The 13,851-nt window shown below is 42.9% G+C and overlaps 1 long non-coding RNA gene across 1 annotated transcript in view; it reads left to right on the top strand.

Moving 5' to 3' along the window:
• The window catches only part of LOC112623738, a 103,836-nt gene extending 90,281 nt beyond the window's left edge, over positions 1-13,555 (top strand). Inside the window, exon 3 of the long non-coding RNA XR_003119195.1 lies at positions 11,212-13,555. This is a non-coding gene — a long non-coding RNA (uncharacterized LOC112623738). The remainder of the gene's footprint in view (positions 1-11,211) is intronic.
• The last annotated feature ends 296 nt before the right edge of the window (positions 13,556-13,851 follow it).

Raw genomic sequence — 13,851 nt, 5'->3', positions numbered from 1 at the left:
ATGGTTTAGGGTGGAAGGTTGGAGGAGTAGAAGAAAGTTAGAAGTACCAGAGGGGACTGGGTGGATGCATTGGGTACTATAGGGAATGTGGAAGTGGAGAGTAGTTTGGAGTTTTGAAAGGATGTCTCTGCCTAGAAGCGGAGTTGGGCATGAAGGCAGGACTAAGAAAGAATGAGTGAAGGAAAAGGTGTGCAGGGAGAAAAAAAGTGGAGGGTTGGCTCGGGGTTTGGAGACTTATCCATCAAGTCCTACAAAAGAGACCTGGGAGGACTTGGTCAGTCCTGAAAAATTAGGTGAAGCAGAGTAAGTTGCCCTTGTATTAATTAAAACAACAAGAACAACAACAACAAGAACAACAAAAACTGGCCTACCTGCCACCATCAGGGTTACCCCTGGCTCAGATGAAGCGATGGTATTTGCCAGTGCATCTGTTCCAGGGCACCATGAGTCTTCAGCGGCAAAGCCAATGAGATCTGAGTAGGAGGTTTTGGCCGACTTGGGAAGGGATGGGGGTGGTCTTTGAAGGGGTCACTCATAGTCTGACTTTCAATGGGGTCCTCCTCAGAGGGGGCATGGCCTGGCAGGCTTACCTGGGTTTGGGCATTGTCTGGGCTAGTGGCCTTCATTGCTGCACTTGAAGCAGGTGCCAGGTGGAGATGGATTCCTAGGAGGTTCCTGCGTGGAGCTGCAGCCCCATGGGCCTGCAGGGCCCCTGATGGCGGAGGCAAGCATTTGAAACTCTGCCTGTTTTTGTCTTTTACTTTCTTCATCACGATTTTTAAAGACTTTGAAGTCTAAATTAAGAAGGTCTCATTGTGAGGTTTGAGGGCCGTCGTCAAGCTTCTGAAGCTTACTCCGACTATTGAGGGTGGATTGGGAGATGAACCGCAGGTTTAAGATAGTGGTTCCTTCTGGGCTGGCTGGGTTTAGGTTGGTATACTTTCTCATGGCTTCAGGTAAATGAGAGAGAAAAGGGGCTGGGTTTTTGTCAGGATGTTGGCTGATTTCTGAAAGTTTTTCATAGTTTACTGCTTTATGGGCACCCTTTTTGAGTCCTGCAAGGAGACACATAATCATGTGGTCTTGATGTTGGTGTCCAGGGGCCCCGTCTTGATAATCCCAGTAGGGGTCCTGGTTATGGATTCTCTCTGCCCCAGTAGGTTGGGCAGGAGCTTGGTGATGAATTGTGTTAGCATGCACCTGAGTTGGGGTCCAGATATGGTCCCGATCTTCTAGGGTGAGGGCCGAAGAGAGGATAATGTAGAGCTCATGCCAGGTTAGTTCATAAGACTGGGTAAGGTACTGAAACTCCCTAATATAAGAGGTAGGGTCTTCTGGAAATGAACCAAGTCTTTTGTTAATTTGAGAGAGATCAGTGAGGGAGAAGGGAATATGAACTCTAACAATACTTTCAGTTCCTGCTACTTCCTGAAGGGGGCACTCTAGCACAGGCACTGAAGGAAGAGTGGGGCATGGGCCAAAGGTGGAACCTGAGTGAGTATGGGTGGGAGAGAAGGAAGAACGTGGAAGTGGTTCCTGCTGAGACTTTGAAGAGGCAATGGGGTTTGAGTTAACAGGCAGTGGAGGATAGATACAGGAGTAAGATGGCGGGATGTGTTTACAAGCCTCAGGAGAGGGCTGTGGGGGAGGAGAATGGGTACAGGCAATACTAAAATTGTTCTGAGGAGGGGACGGTTGTAGGAGAAGAAGTGGATACAGTTGACTGGGAAGGTGGCAGCTGGGAAGATGGCAGCTGAGAAGATTGCAGCTGAGAACATAAAGAGGAGGCTTGTGGGGGTAAAGGGGAAAGTTGAGAGGGAGAGGTAGGGTCTGGGAGGGGTAGACAGCAGTCTGCTGGATCTAACGAGGAAAAAGAGGTAGGACTGGGAGAAGAAAGGTGATCAGGGTGGAGAGAATTGAGGAGAAAGATTTGAACAGGTGAGAAAGAATTGCAGAAGTCAGGTTGTGATCTGAGTGCAAAAAGGCCTGGGCATAAGGAATTTCTCCCGATTTCTCCATTCATTGGCAATAATTGCTTAAGTCCTTAAAAATTGTAAAGTCGAATGTTCCATCTGTGGTCCATTTGGACTCATTGTGGACAGACTAAATTGCAAAAAAGACAAGGCACTTAGGGCGGATATCTTGCCTGAGGACTAAGGTTTGCAGGTTGTTCATGAGGCAGCCTAGAGGACTGTTTTTTGGAATGGAGGACTGGGAGTTTCCCATAACGGAGGGCAGGCTTGGGAGAACAGGGAAAAAGGAGACCGTCCTAGCCAGCCAGAGGGAGACAATAAAAGGAGCAATCATCACTGCTGCCTTTTTTGTTCCTGGAACGGAATCAAATGGCTTACAGGCGTCCCCCTAAGACCAGATGATCAGTGAGCTGGCACACACTGGAGCCTTCTTGGACCAATGTTGAACTTTTGGACTAGAGAAACCAAGAGATGCTGTGCAGATTCTCCCCTGTTAACTGGGCACCGGGGAGACTTATGAGTAGGCGAATTCAGTGACTGATGTGCATGCACAGAAAGGCGACTGGCGGCTGAGGAGCTTCCTTTGTCTGGCCACTGTGGCCTGCTCTCTGGGCTGGGGGGATGTGTCCACAGGGAACGCAGACATAAGCCCCTCTTGGGTTTTGGCAACAGATGTAAGGTTCTTGTATCAGTTCCAATCCTGAGAGCATATCAACAGACAACATGAGGTGATGTGGAACAACATGCTGTTTTAATGAGCACCTGGGTACAGGCAGGCTGAGGCCTAAAATGGCTCAGCACCAAATGAGGATGGGGCAGGGGTTTTATGGTCTCCTGGAAACAGGAAGTGTTCCAGTCTGACATGACTGCTACATAGTACCCACATGGACTCGTTCTTGATCTTCAGAGGTACATGTCTTCTGGCCAGGGTAGGTGTCTTCTGGCTGGCTCTCTTTCTGCTTCTGCTATCTTGTTGACGCACTCTGCTGGCTCAAGTAGCCTTGTGCCTTGGGACTGGACTAGAGAGGGAGAAGTTACTCATCCCTTCAAACTTTCAGGCCTGGGGAGAATCTTTCAGAGACCAGTCTGGGCAACATGGCAAAACCCTATTTCTACTAAAAATACAAAAATTAGGTGGGTGTGGTGGCACATGCCAGTAATCCCAGCTTCTCAGGAGGCTGAGCCCCAATAATCACTTAAATTTGGGAGACAGAGGTTGCAGTGTCAAGATTGCACCACTACACTTCAGCCTTAATAGCAGAGGGGTATTCTGTCTCAAAAAACCAAAACAAAACAAAAGTAACTCTAGAAGTGATTACTTCATAGTTTAAATCCCAGGCAGATTTAGACACAAAGCTTAAGTTTCACTTTTTTTTTGTTTCCCTGAGCAGTGTGCTTATATATCTAGCATAAGCTCTGGGTTCCTCTCTGGGGTTAGAGTCCAAAGATGTGTGGCCATGCTCCATGTTCAGTGAGCCCTGGCTCCAGCAAGAGGCAAACATATTCCTGCCCTTCCCTATGCCCCAGAAAATATGTGGTTTCAGATGCTGGAAGTGAGGCATCCAGTGAGGATAGAAAATATGTAGGATTCTATTATATAGAAAATATATATTATATATTTTCTATTATATAGAAAATACTCCCATTGGGATGTTGAAGGTGCCAGTCAATTTGAGGTTGTTACATTATTTCATAACCAGGATTGTGGTGAGAAAAAGTGGTGTGTCCTAAGATGACCCACCCCAATTCTACCTTGTTTTAGGGAGGTCACTTATTTCTCCATGCTCACAGCCCCTGGGAACCACCATATATTACCCTTGAAATAAAGGTGTGCCCTTTGCTCAATTTCTTACATGTATTGAAGGTAAGTTGTTATATTAGCCTGTCTTCACACTGCTGTAAACATGCTCTCTGAGACAGGGTAATTTATAAAGTAAGGAGGTTTAACTGACTCATAGTTTTGCATGGCTGAGGAGGCCTCAGGAAACTTACAATCATCGCTGAAGGTGACAGGGGAGCAGGCACCTCTTCACAAGGTGTAAGGAGACAGAGAAGGGCAAAGGGGAGGAGCCACACATTTATCAAATGACCAGATCACGTGAGAATTCTATTACAAGAACAGCATGGGGGAAACTGCCCCCATGATGCAATCAACTCCCACCAGTTCCCTCCCTTGACACATGGGGGTTACAATTTGAGATGAGATTTGGGTGGGGATACAGAGCCAAGCCATATTATTCAACCCCTGGCCTCTCCCAAATCTCATGCCCTTTTCACATTTCAATACCAATTATGCTTTCCCAACAGTCCCGGAAAGTCTTAAGTCATTCCAGCATTAACTCAGAGTCCAAGTCCAAAGTCTCATCTGAGATAAGGCAAGTCCTTTCTGCCTATGAGCCTGTGAAATAAAAAACAAGCCAGTTACGTCCAAGATACAATAGGGGTATAGGCATTGGATAAATGTTCCTGTTCCAAATGGGAGAAATTGACCAAAACAAAGGGGCCACAGGCCTTATGCATGACCAAAATCCAGAGGGACATTCATTAAATATAGCTTCAAAATCTCTTTTTATTCCATGTCTCACATCTTGGGCACACTAATGCAAGGGGTGGGCTCCCACAGCCTTATGCAGCCCACCCCTGTAGCAGACTTCTGCCTGGATGTCCAGGCATTTCCATACATCCTCTGAAATCTAGGCAGAGACTCTCAATTTTCAACTCTTGTCTTCTGCACATCCACAGGCCCAACACCATGTAGAATCCACAAAAGTTTGGGTCTGGCACCCTCTGAAGTAAGAACTTGAGCTGTATGTTGGCACCTTTTAGCAATGCTTGGAGCTGGAGAGGCTGGGATACAGGGCACCAAGTTCCGAGGCTGCACAGAGCAGCAGGGCCTCAGGCCCAGTCCACAAAACCATTTTTTCCTCCTTGGCATCTAGGCCTGTGATGGGAGGGGCTGTGATGAGAAGAGTGAAGTGGAAGAGCCGCACACTTAATAAACTATGAATTCCATCATGAGAACAGCATGAGGGAAACTGCCCCCATGATCCAGTCACCTACCAACAAGTCCCTCCCTTGATACATTGGAATTACAATTAGAGATGAGATTTGGGTGAAGACACAGAACCAAACCATATTGGTTATTGGCCTATAACCCTTCCCAAACCTGTTGTTTAACCTTGAGGCAGAAACATGTGCTCCAAAGTCTTTGCATCTTAGTAATGTTGCAATTATCCAATAACATTTCACAAATGTTGGATCAATGATGGGAGAATGGTTGGGACAGTGCCTTATTAGGATACTGCTCTGGGGAATCCCCATTCTCACCCACACTATACAATTAGAGATGCCTGGTCAGAGGAGTGTGACAGAAACCTGTGCCAATTTGGGGTTTGCTTCTCTTTAATAGGGAACAGTGCCAGCTGCACCTCTCAGGTCAAGCCTGAGGTGGGCAGAGAAGTAAACTTGGGTGTGCATCCCTTTCCCCTTTCTCACAATGACTCCAATGTCTCCTGCCCTGGGCATTCACTGGACCTTTGGAGAAGTGGCAAGGGGAAGGATGAGAATGGTCAGAGGAAGAGAGTGGAAACTTAGCTACTTAGCTACAAACAGAAGGATTACAGCCTTCCCCTAACTACTGGATGGCACAGTGAATATCCATCTGACATCCATGGGCAGAAATGGAAGTGCATGACTGCTGATAATGTTATAGGCTTCTAAGTAGAATATTTCTGGACACCGGCCCTTTCCTCTGAATCTTGCACAATTTCCAGATACATTGAATTAAATTTCTGGAATACTTTTTTATTGGAATACTGGTCACATTCTATCATCAAGAATTTTGGGTTAAAAAATTAAGCAAAGGTTTTGACAAGAATTCCCAAAGCATTATGGCTGTGGATTCCCAAGATGAACCTGTGGTTACATTATGGCTGGATTCAGATCAGAAATCTGGATCTTTAATTTTTTAATGAAACCAGGAAGTATAGATGGGTTGACCCTCCTGTGGCTTCCATGGCAATTTATATTTTTCAACCACTTATCATATTGCATGATTGCTGAATTTTTCACCTCACAGCATGCATTAAAAATTAAAACATTTGCACCAATCATTAGGATAATTAGGTACTATTGCCCACAGTTAGAGGTAATTGGTCTGGAGCTCCAGCCATCCAGACCCAAATGGTTTCCCTGGTGCTGAGCTTACTGAGTTGAACTTTTCCTGGTCTTTAAGAACCTCTACATTGCCTTCAAAGAAATGAAGACACTAGCCATTTGTGTCTTTTTGTAGACTCAGTGTCCCTCTTTTATATCTATGGTGGGAAACATGGACAGGTGAATGATGCTCTGCAAAGAGGTTAACAATGTCATTGAGAAGAGACTTGATTGACTTGATGACACATGGATCCCCATCTAGGCAAGGTTCACTTACACTATGACTGTCCTCCTTCCCATCTGATCCACCTTTTTCCTAGTTGCTGTGTGTGTGCTACCTTGGGAAGACAACCATAACTGCAGTTCCTCTAGCATCATGGAGTCTCCCCATACCTTGATGTTTCAAGAGACAATGAAACCATATAATGCCTTCTGTTTCCTACATTGCATCTGAAAGGCCTAATTGTGACTCTCAGACGTTCTACCTTAATTGGAGAGCATGATAAACATGAATGTTCATAAAGTGCAATTAATTCCAACTACCTGATGATATTTAACTTGAGTATGAAGACCCCAGACTTTGATTATATATTAGTCAGGATAGGCCATAATATCAAATTTCATTTGTCATTAAGCTACATGTGCATCACAGTTTGGCAAGATGATTCTCCTCATTACAGGCCCTCAGGAATTCAGGATGGTGGAGGCCCCATCTCCACACATGCTTTCATAATACAGGGGTAGGGAAAAGAGAGTGTGCTAAATCACATTCTGGTCCTTAAAGCTTCTGAACACATATAACACAGATTTCTTCCCACTTATATTTTATTGGATGAAAAAAAAGTCATAGGGTGATGACTATGTTCTTTAGAAGGTGAGCAGACACTGAATTTTTGTGAACAGTAATATAGTATACCACTAGCCGCAGGACCTCATTAAAAGAAAGAAGGCATTCATGAATTCATTCAACAGACATTTTTGAACACCTGTTATCTATTAGAACTGTTTGAAGTTCTTACAATATATCAAAAAACAAAACATACAAAGATCCCTGCTCTCATGGAGTTTATATTTTAGTGACAGAAGAAAGACAATACACAATGAATATAATGTGCAAGTGAATTATGTAGTTTTTATCTCCGTATATCTTATTGGTTGTGTTTCTCTGAGAACCCTAACTCAGGGTTTGTTTTGGTGGGAGATAAGTGCTATCAAAAACAAAACAAAGCAAATTGTAGAACAAAGGTGGGGGTTGGGGAATGGTGACCTCTGATCTGAAGTGTCTGAGGAAGAGGAGTGGCAATTTTAAATGGAATTGTCAATGAAGGATTCACTGAAAAATTCATGCTTGAGCAAAGGCTTGAAGAACTGGATAACTCAGGGAGTTATCCAATTGTATATCTGATCATTTGGAACCTGTTAGGGTTCTACTTTGAATGAGTTAGAAACCATCGATGTGTTTTAAACAGAGGAGTGATGTAACTAACATGACTTCTGTTTTCAAAAGGAATTTCTCTGTTGAGCATGAATTGTAGGGTGCAGGAGGAAAATGAGAAGACTCATTGGAAAGCAATTTCAGGAATCCAGGTGAGATATGATGGTGACTCAGACCAGGTTGATAGCAGAAGAGGTAGTGGGAAATACAGTCTGGATATTTTCTGAAGGCAGAGCCAACAGGTTTTGAGGTGATTGAATATGGGATGTGGAAGTTTTTGTCCTAAGAAAGTGGATGGCTGGAGATGGAGCAGACTTCAGATAGAGTAGGGTGTGAATATCCCTTCCAAAATTCATGTTGAAATTTAATTGCTATTGTAATGGCATGAAGAGGTGAGATATTTAAGAGGTGGATTTAATGCCTTGATAAGAAGGCTTTCAGAAATGGGCCATCTTTTGCCCTTTTGCTTCCTGCAATGGGATGGTGTGGCAAGAAAGCTCTCACCAGATGCCAACTCTTCAGTCTTGGCCTTTCCAGCCTGCAGAACTGTAAGTCAATAAATTTCTGTTCATTGTAAATTACCCAGTCTCAGGTATTCTGTAATAGCAGCAAAAGATAGCTCAGTTTTGTATATGCTAAGTTTAAGATGTCTACCAAACATCAATGTAGAGATACTAATTACGGGGAATATGAAAATCTGGGATTCAGCAGAGAAATTGGAGTTGGATATATATGTTTAGGAATTGTCAAAGTGTAGATGGTATTTAAAGTGATGGGATTGGATCAGATGGATGTGAGTGTAGATAATTAGGAGAATAATATCCAGGACTGAATCCCGGAGCACATCAAAATTAAAGGAAGTCATTTAGTTTTATAGGGCTGGTGTGGATCCAGTGCAGTGTTTATTTGGCTCTTGTATTTTGTTTTGTTTTGTTTTTTTCTTTAGGTTAACCTATACTCATATTGCGTGGGAAAATAAGTTATCAACTGAATGGATTTGGGGCATGAAAAACCACTACTCCCTGCCATCACTTGAAAATTACACTTATAAGTCAGGGTTCTCAGAGAAATAGAACCAATAAGATATATGGAGAGATACATATTTGTGTGTTTATTATGGGAACTGGTTCATGCAATTATAGAGGCCAAGAAGCCCTGTGATCTGCTATTTGCAAACTAAAGAACCAGGAAAGCTGGTGATGTAATTCATTTTGAGTCTAAAAGCCTGAGAATCAGGGGAGTCAATGGTATAAGTCTTGGTCAGAGTCTGAAGGGGTGGGGTCAGATGGTGTAATCCCCAAGCTAAATCCAAAGGCCTCAGAACCAGGTGCTGATGTCTCAGGAGAAGATGAGTAAAACATGAATCATGAAACACAAATCATATCCCACCAAAATGAATCAATTACCTTTCCAGGGTAGAAAATATTCAATGTGGCTGGCTTTCCACCATGTGGCTGGTTGGTCTGAAGGGTTAATACCATACCTGAGTGGGGATGAGTGTCCTCACTGGCCTCTGTTGCTAGAAGGTTGAATATTTGTCAGCACCAGTACCTGTGTCACTGTTGAGCAGTGGGAGTGAATATTGCTAAATCCATGCACAGCCTCCACTCCTACTACCAGGGCTATGCCATTCATGAACTGTTGTTTGAACCCTGGCATCTAATGGCAGAGACTGGTCAATGTCAACTGGCCAAATTATTTTTCTCTGTTTATTGATGATTTAGTGGGGATATTCTTTTGAAGTGCATGTTCTCTAGTGGTCACTAAGATGTAATGCAAGTATCTCCCTGCTCAGGGAGAGAGAGGGTGCAAACTAGCCCATCCTCCATTTTTGTGTTTTTGTTCTATCTGGGCCATGAACAGATTGAATGATGCCCTTCCACATTGGTGAAGGTGGATCTTCTTTATACAGCATACTGATTCAAATGTTCATCTCTCCCTGAAACAGCCCTCACAGATACATTTAAAAATAGTGTCTCACCAGCTATCTTGGCATCTTTAATCCCAGTCAAATTGACACATAAAATTATCCATCACAGGCTCCAAGGCAATTCAAGATTTTTGAAATGAGATCTGTGACTAAGCTCTGAGGATAAAAACGTAAACAAAAGCGTTCTTATCATATATATATATATATGATATGATGGATAAGTGAACAGAGAGGGAACCTTCTCCACCTTCTCTGCTGCAAATTTTAGTTTGAGTGAGATCACTCAAATTTTGAGAAGAGTCAAAATCAGTGAGATCACTGTCTTCTCATAGATGAACTGAAAAACCTGGGTTTTATCCTTTATTCTTACCTCTTAACTCAATATTTCTTGTGGCCAAGTTCTACTGAGTCCACCTTAAAAATGTTATTGAATTTACCCTTTTCTTCCATTTTTGATAGGGCAGCCAGTGTCATCTTTTTCAAAAAAAGGGGGGAAAAAAAAGAAAGACTGGATGAAGGGAATGAGGGAGAGAGGAAGGGAGGGAAGAAGTGCTTGAAACGCTTGAAACCCTTCAGTGACTTCCTACTAGCCTTGGGATAGTCTCTGTACCTTTTGTTACCTGTTCTTGATGCCTCTCCAAACCTGTGTTAGAGTTCTGCAACTATTTCTTCCCTGGCTTTCATCCACCATGGCTAACACTTTTATCTAGTCTTTATCCTAAATACTTTCCAGGTCTCGGTTTAAATGTCAAGTCTGTGACCTCATTCTTATACTCCCATCAGACTGGAACAAATATCCCTGATATTTGTTTCTATGAGCCCATTTACTTGTCTTATCATTACAAATATGATACTCTATTATATTTGGACTCAGACACCTTGTGTTGCTCATCCAGATATACTCAGAGCCTAGCATTCTATGAAGCATTCAACCAAAAGTTATTAAAAATGTGAAGTAATAAATGATCAAAAGGACATTAACCTTTTGTTTCTATTGTATAGAGTTTTTGTTTTATACCAGGGAATAAAGCTTTATATAATGGATATATAAAGTGTTTGCTTTATAATGGGGTGAAGCTATGATTTGTACTGGAAAACACTAAAACCACCAGGGGAGCCATTGTAGAGAAAATGCCAAGTTGTTCAAAATGTTTGGACCTGGGAAGGATATGGTAATTCCCTGTATCCTCTTTCCTTTAAAATGTGAGCTGAAGGGGGATGGTTTCGATGTGCTTAGCATTAGTGAAAGTTTTGCACATTCCCGAGGCACCTCCCTTTCTTTCTCCTCCTCTACTTTAGCATTTCATATATATAAAAAAACTATTATTATTTATCTTGGAGATACCACAGATAACATTATTTTCTTCTTGAATTCATACACATTTATTTAGAATTACTTGTCTCATTCTGAAAGCTGTTTCTTATCTTCCAGTTTTTAATTTGCTAGAAATGTTAGAAAAGATGATCCATAAATGCATCAAATAATTCTTATTTGAAGTACCTTAAATATCAGCATTACTGTCCTGCCAAATATTTCAGATTTGAAACAAAATATTTTGCCTTTAGAGTCTTCAGAGGCATTAGTAGAAACTAAACAGGAATATGCAATTCTTACCTGCCACAGCTTTCTGATTGTTCAAGTGTTCTTGTAAAATGACTAACCAATATTTCAACTTTTCTCTCTTCTTGCTTCCTCATTGTCTCCCTTCCTCTCTTAGTCCCAATATCATCACCCAATGAGAATATGTATGAATTCATGAACAATAAAATTGTTTAACCATTTGATCAAGAAATATTGGAAAATCGGGATGAAGCAAGTCTGGGTAAGAGAGTTGTGAATGGATTTATGGAAACAGGAAGGAGGTGTGGAGATCCTTTTATTACATGTTAATGGTCACTATGGAATATCCGCTACAAAAGAACATCCTACTAAATCACCAATAGACACAAGAGAATATGTGGCCAGTTGACTTTGGTCAGCCTCTGTCATTAGATGTCAGTGTTCAAACAACAGTGCATGAATGGCATAGCCCTGGTGGCAAGAATGGGGACTATGCATGGATCCAGCAATATGCCCTCCCACTCCACAATACTGACCCAGGCACCAGGGCTGACAAATATTCAACCTTCCAGCAACAGAAACCAAGGATGACCCTCATCCCTGCCCAGGTATGGTATTAGCCCTTGAGACCAACCAGTCATGTGGTGGAAAGTTGAATATCTTCTACCCTGGAAAGGTCATTGATTCATTTTGGTATGAATTAATTCATGTTTCTGGGTTGGATTTACTGTTCTTGCCTGCAGAGCCTCAGCTGGCACCAGTATCTAAAGGCTTAGAGAGTTAGTGATCCACCAACATGGCATCTCACATAACATCCCATCAAACCAAGTGACCCACTTTACAAGAAAGGAGATGCATGAGTGGAACAAACTCTGCTAGTCCCATCACATCCTGCACCATCCAGAAGCTGCCATACTAACAGAGTGATGGAAAGGCCTGTTGAAGGCATAGTGGAGGGGCCACATCATTGCAAGCTAATGTCATCAGGGGTTTATTTAGCATGTGTATTACACCCAGGAGAATGGTGCCCCATCCTTGCAAGGTAATGTCACCACCAGATTCTCCTGGGTGTAATATACATGCTAAATAAACAATCATTGTATGACGCTGTGTCTCCAAGAGGTAAAATATGTGGGAGCTAAGGAGTGGTAGCAGCAATGGCCTCACTTACCATCAATACAATTGACCCTGTAGGGAACTTGTGCCTAGGCTCTGTGAGTTTAGAGGCCCTGGTGCCCAAAGGAGATGTGCTTCCATCAGGGAATACAACAAGCATCCAATTGAACATGAGGTTAAGGCTGCCACCTGGAAGCATCAGGCTCCTCAGGCCAAGAGAACAGCAGGCAAGAATAGGAATCACTGTACCATGAGCGATAATCAATCCCATTCTTCAGAAGAATCTGAGACTGCTGACACAAGGCCACAGAGAGGCCCCCAGCTAACTTGCCTGGGTGTCCCTTAGAATTCCCTTGCCCTTTTTTTTTTTTTTTTTTTTTGTAATAGATGGATAAATGCAACAGCCTCCACCTAATAAAGGCATGGTGATGGGACTCCTTGGGAGTGAGAAACTAGGTCATTCCACCAGCCAAGTAGACCAGCAGAGGTACCAAAAAGAGACAGGAAATCTGGACTGTAAAGTAAAACAGGAAGATTTCCCTAAGAAAAGAGGCCAGCTGTGATCCTAGAGGAGCTGCTCCTTAACATGCAGAAGGAAGTGGATCCATGAAGCACAAGAGCTGAGTTGTCATGGAAACTGCACTGCTCAAACTTCCCATCAAGACTGAAGGACCTAGTCCCCATAGGCTGAAGACAGTCACCTCACCCAATTTCATGCTCTATTCCAGGGGCACCCTGCACCCAACAACTTGTCAGCACAAGACTATGAAGGCCTTACCCTTTGCCTCTGTGAAGCAACTCTGAAGGTGCATCCCAGCTTCAGGCTCCCAGTCACTTTGGGCTTACCCAGCCTCTTCCTCTGCCCTATCTTTCTCCCTCCCCTTCCCTCCTGCAGGTTTAGATCCTGAGAGCACTCCTTAATAACCCTCATGCCCACAAATCTCCATCTCAGAGTCTGCTTCTTCGGAACCAAATCTGGGACAGATCAATTTACAAAGATAGAAGAAGGGTTTAGGAAGGCAAAAAGGTTTCTGTTACTATGTCTAGCCCTGAAGGGACAAAGAGAGGAACTTGGAACAAGAGCCATATAGAGAAAACAACCTGTAAGATTGTAGGGATTCAAGGAGAAGCACAAGACCAAGCCCTGGCAACCCCCTTTTCATATCCCTCCCGCCCTTTGATCTCCTGTTAGTGCCTCCCATTGTAGAACCAAACTGGAAGCGGTGGTCAGTGGATTCCTTTGTTTGTTTCTTACAGGTCAGCTTCCTGGGGCAGAGAGCATATTAGAGTGTGGATTTGGAGGTGCAAATGAAAGTTACCCTGTAGCCCACTTGACCATGTAGATTTCTTTTTCTCTTACAGAAAATAGATTAAATTGTGTATCTTCTTTAGAAATAGGGTGTGACTTCTATTTTGAGTTATCTGCGTCATTTAATTAATATACAAATAAAATGGCATGACAGAAAATACTTGAATACAAAGGACAAATAATTAGATCTAAGATAGTAAAGTCAACTCTTTAGATAAGACTTTAGGCAAATGGATTTATAAGTAAAAGCAATAGGAAAACTTGCTATCTAAGCACGAAAAATGATGTTCCTGATGAATTCCTGGAAGGAAGCTGGTGTCAGCCCCCAACTCCTTTCTAGGTCTCTATCCAGCCCATATTCCAAATGACCCT

This window comes from Theropithecus gelada, chromosome 4 (assembly GCF_003255815.1).
Source record: "Theropithecus gelada isolate Dixy chromosome 4, Tgel_1.0, whole genome shotgun sequence".
In the NCBI taxonomy this organism is placed as follows: Eukaryota; Metazoa; Chordata; class Mammalia; order Primates; family Cercopithecidae; genus Theropithecus; species Theropithecus gelada.
The sequence above is the reverse complement of the archived record's forward strand: the minus strand, read 5'-3'. Positions and strand labels throughout refer to the sequence as shown.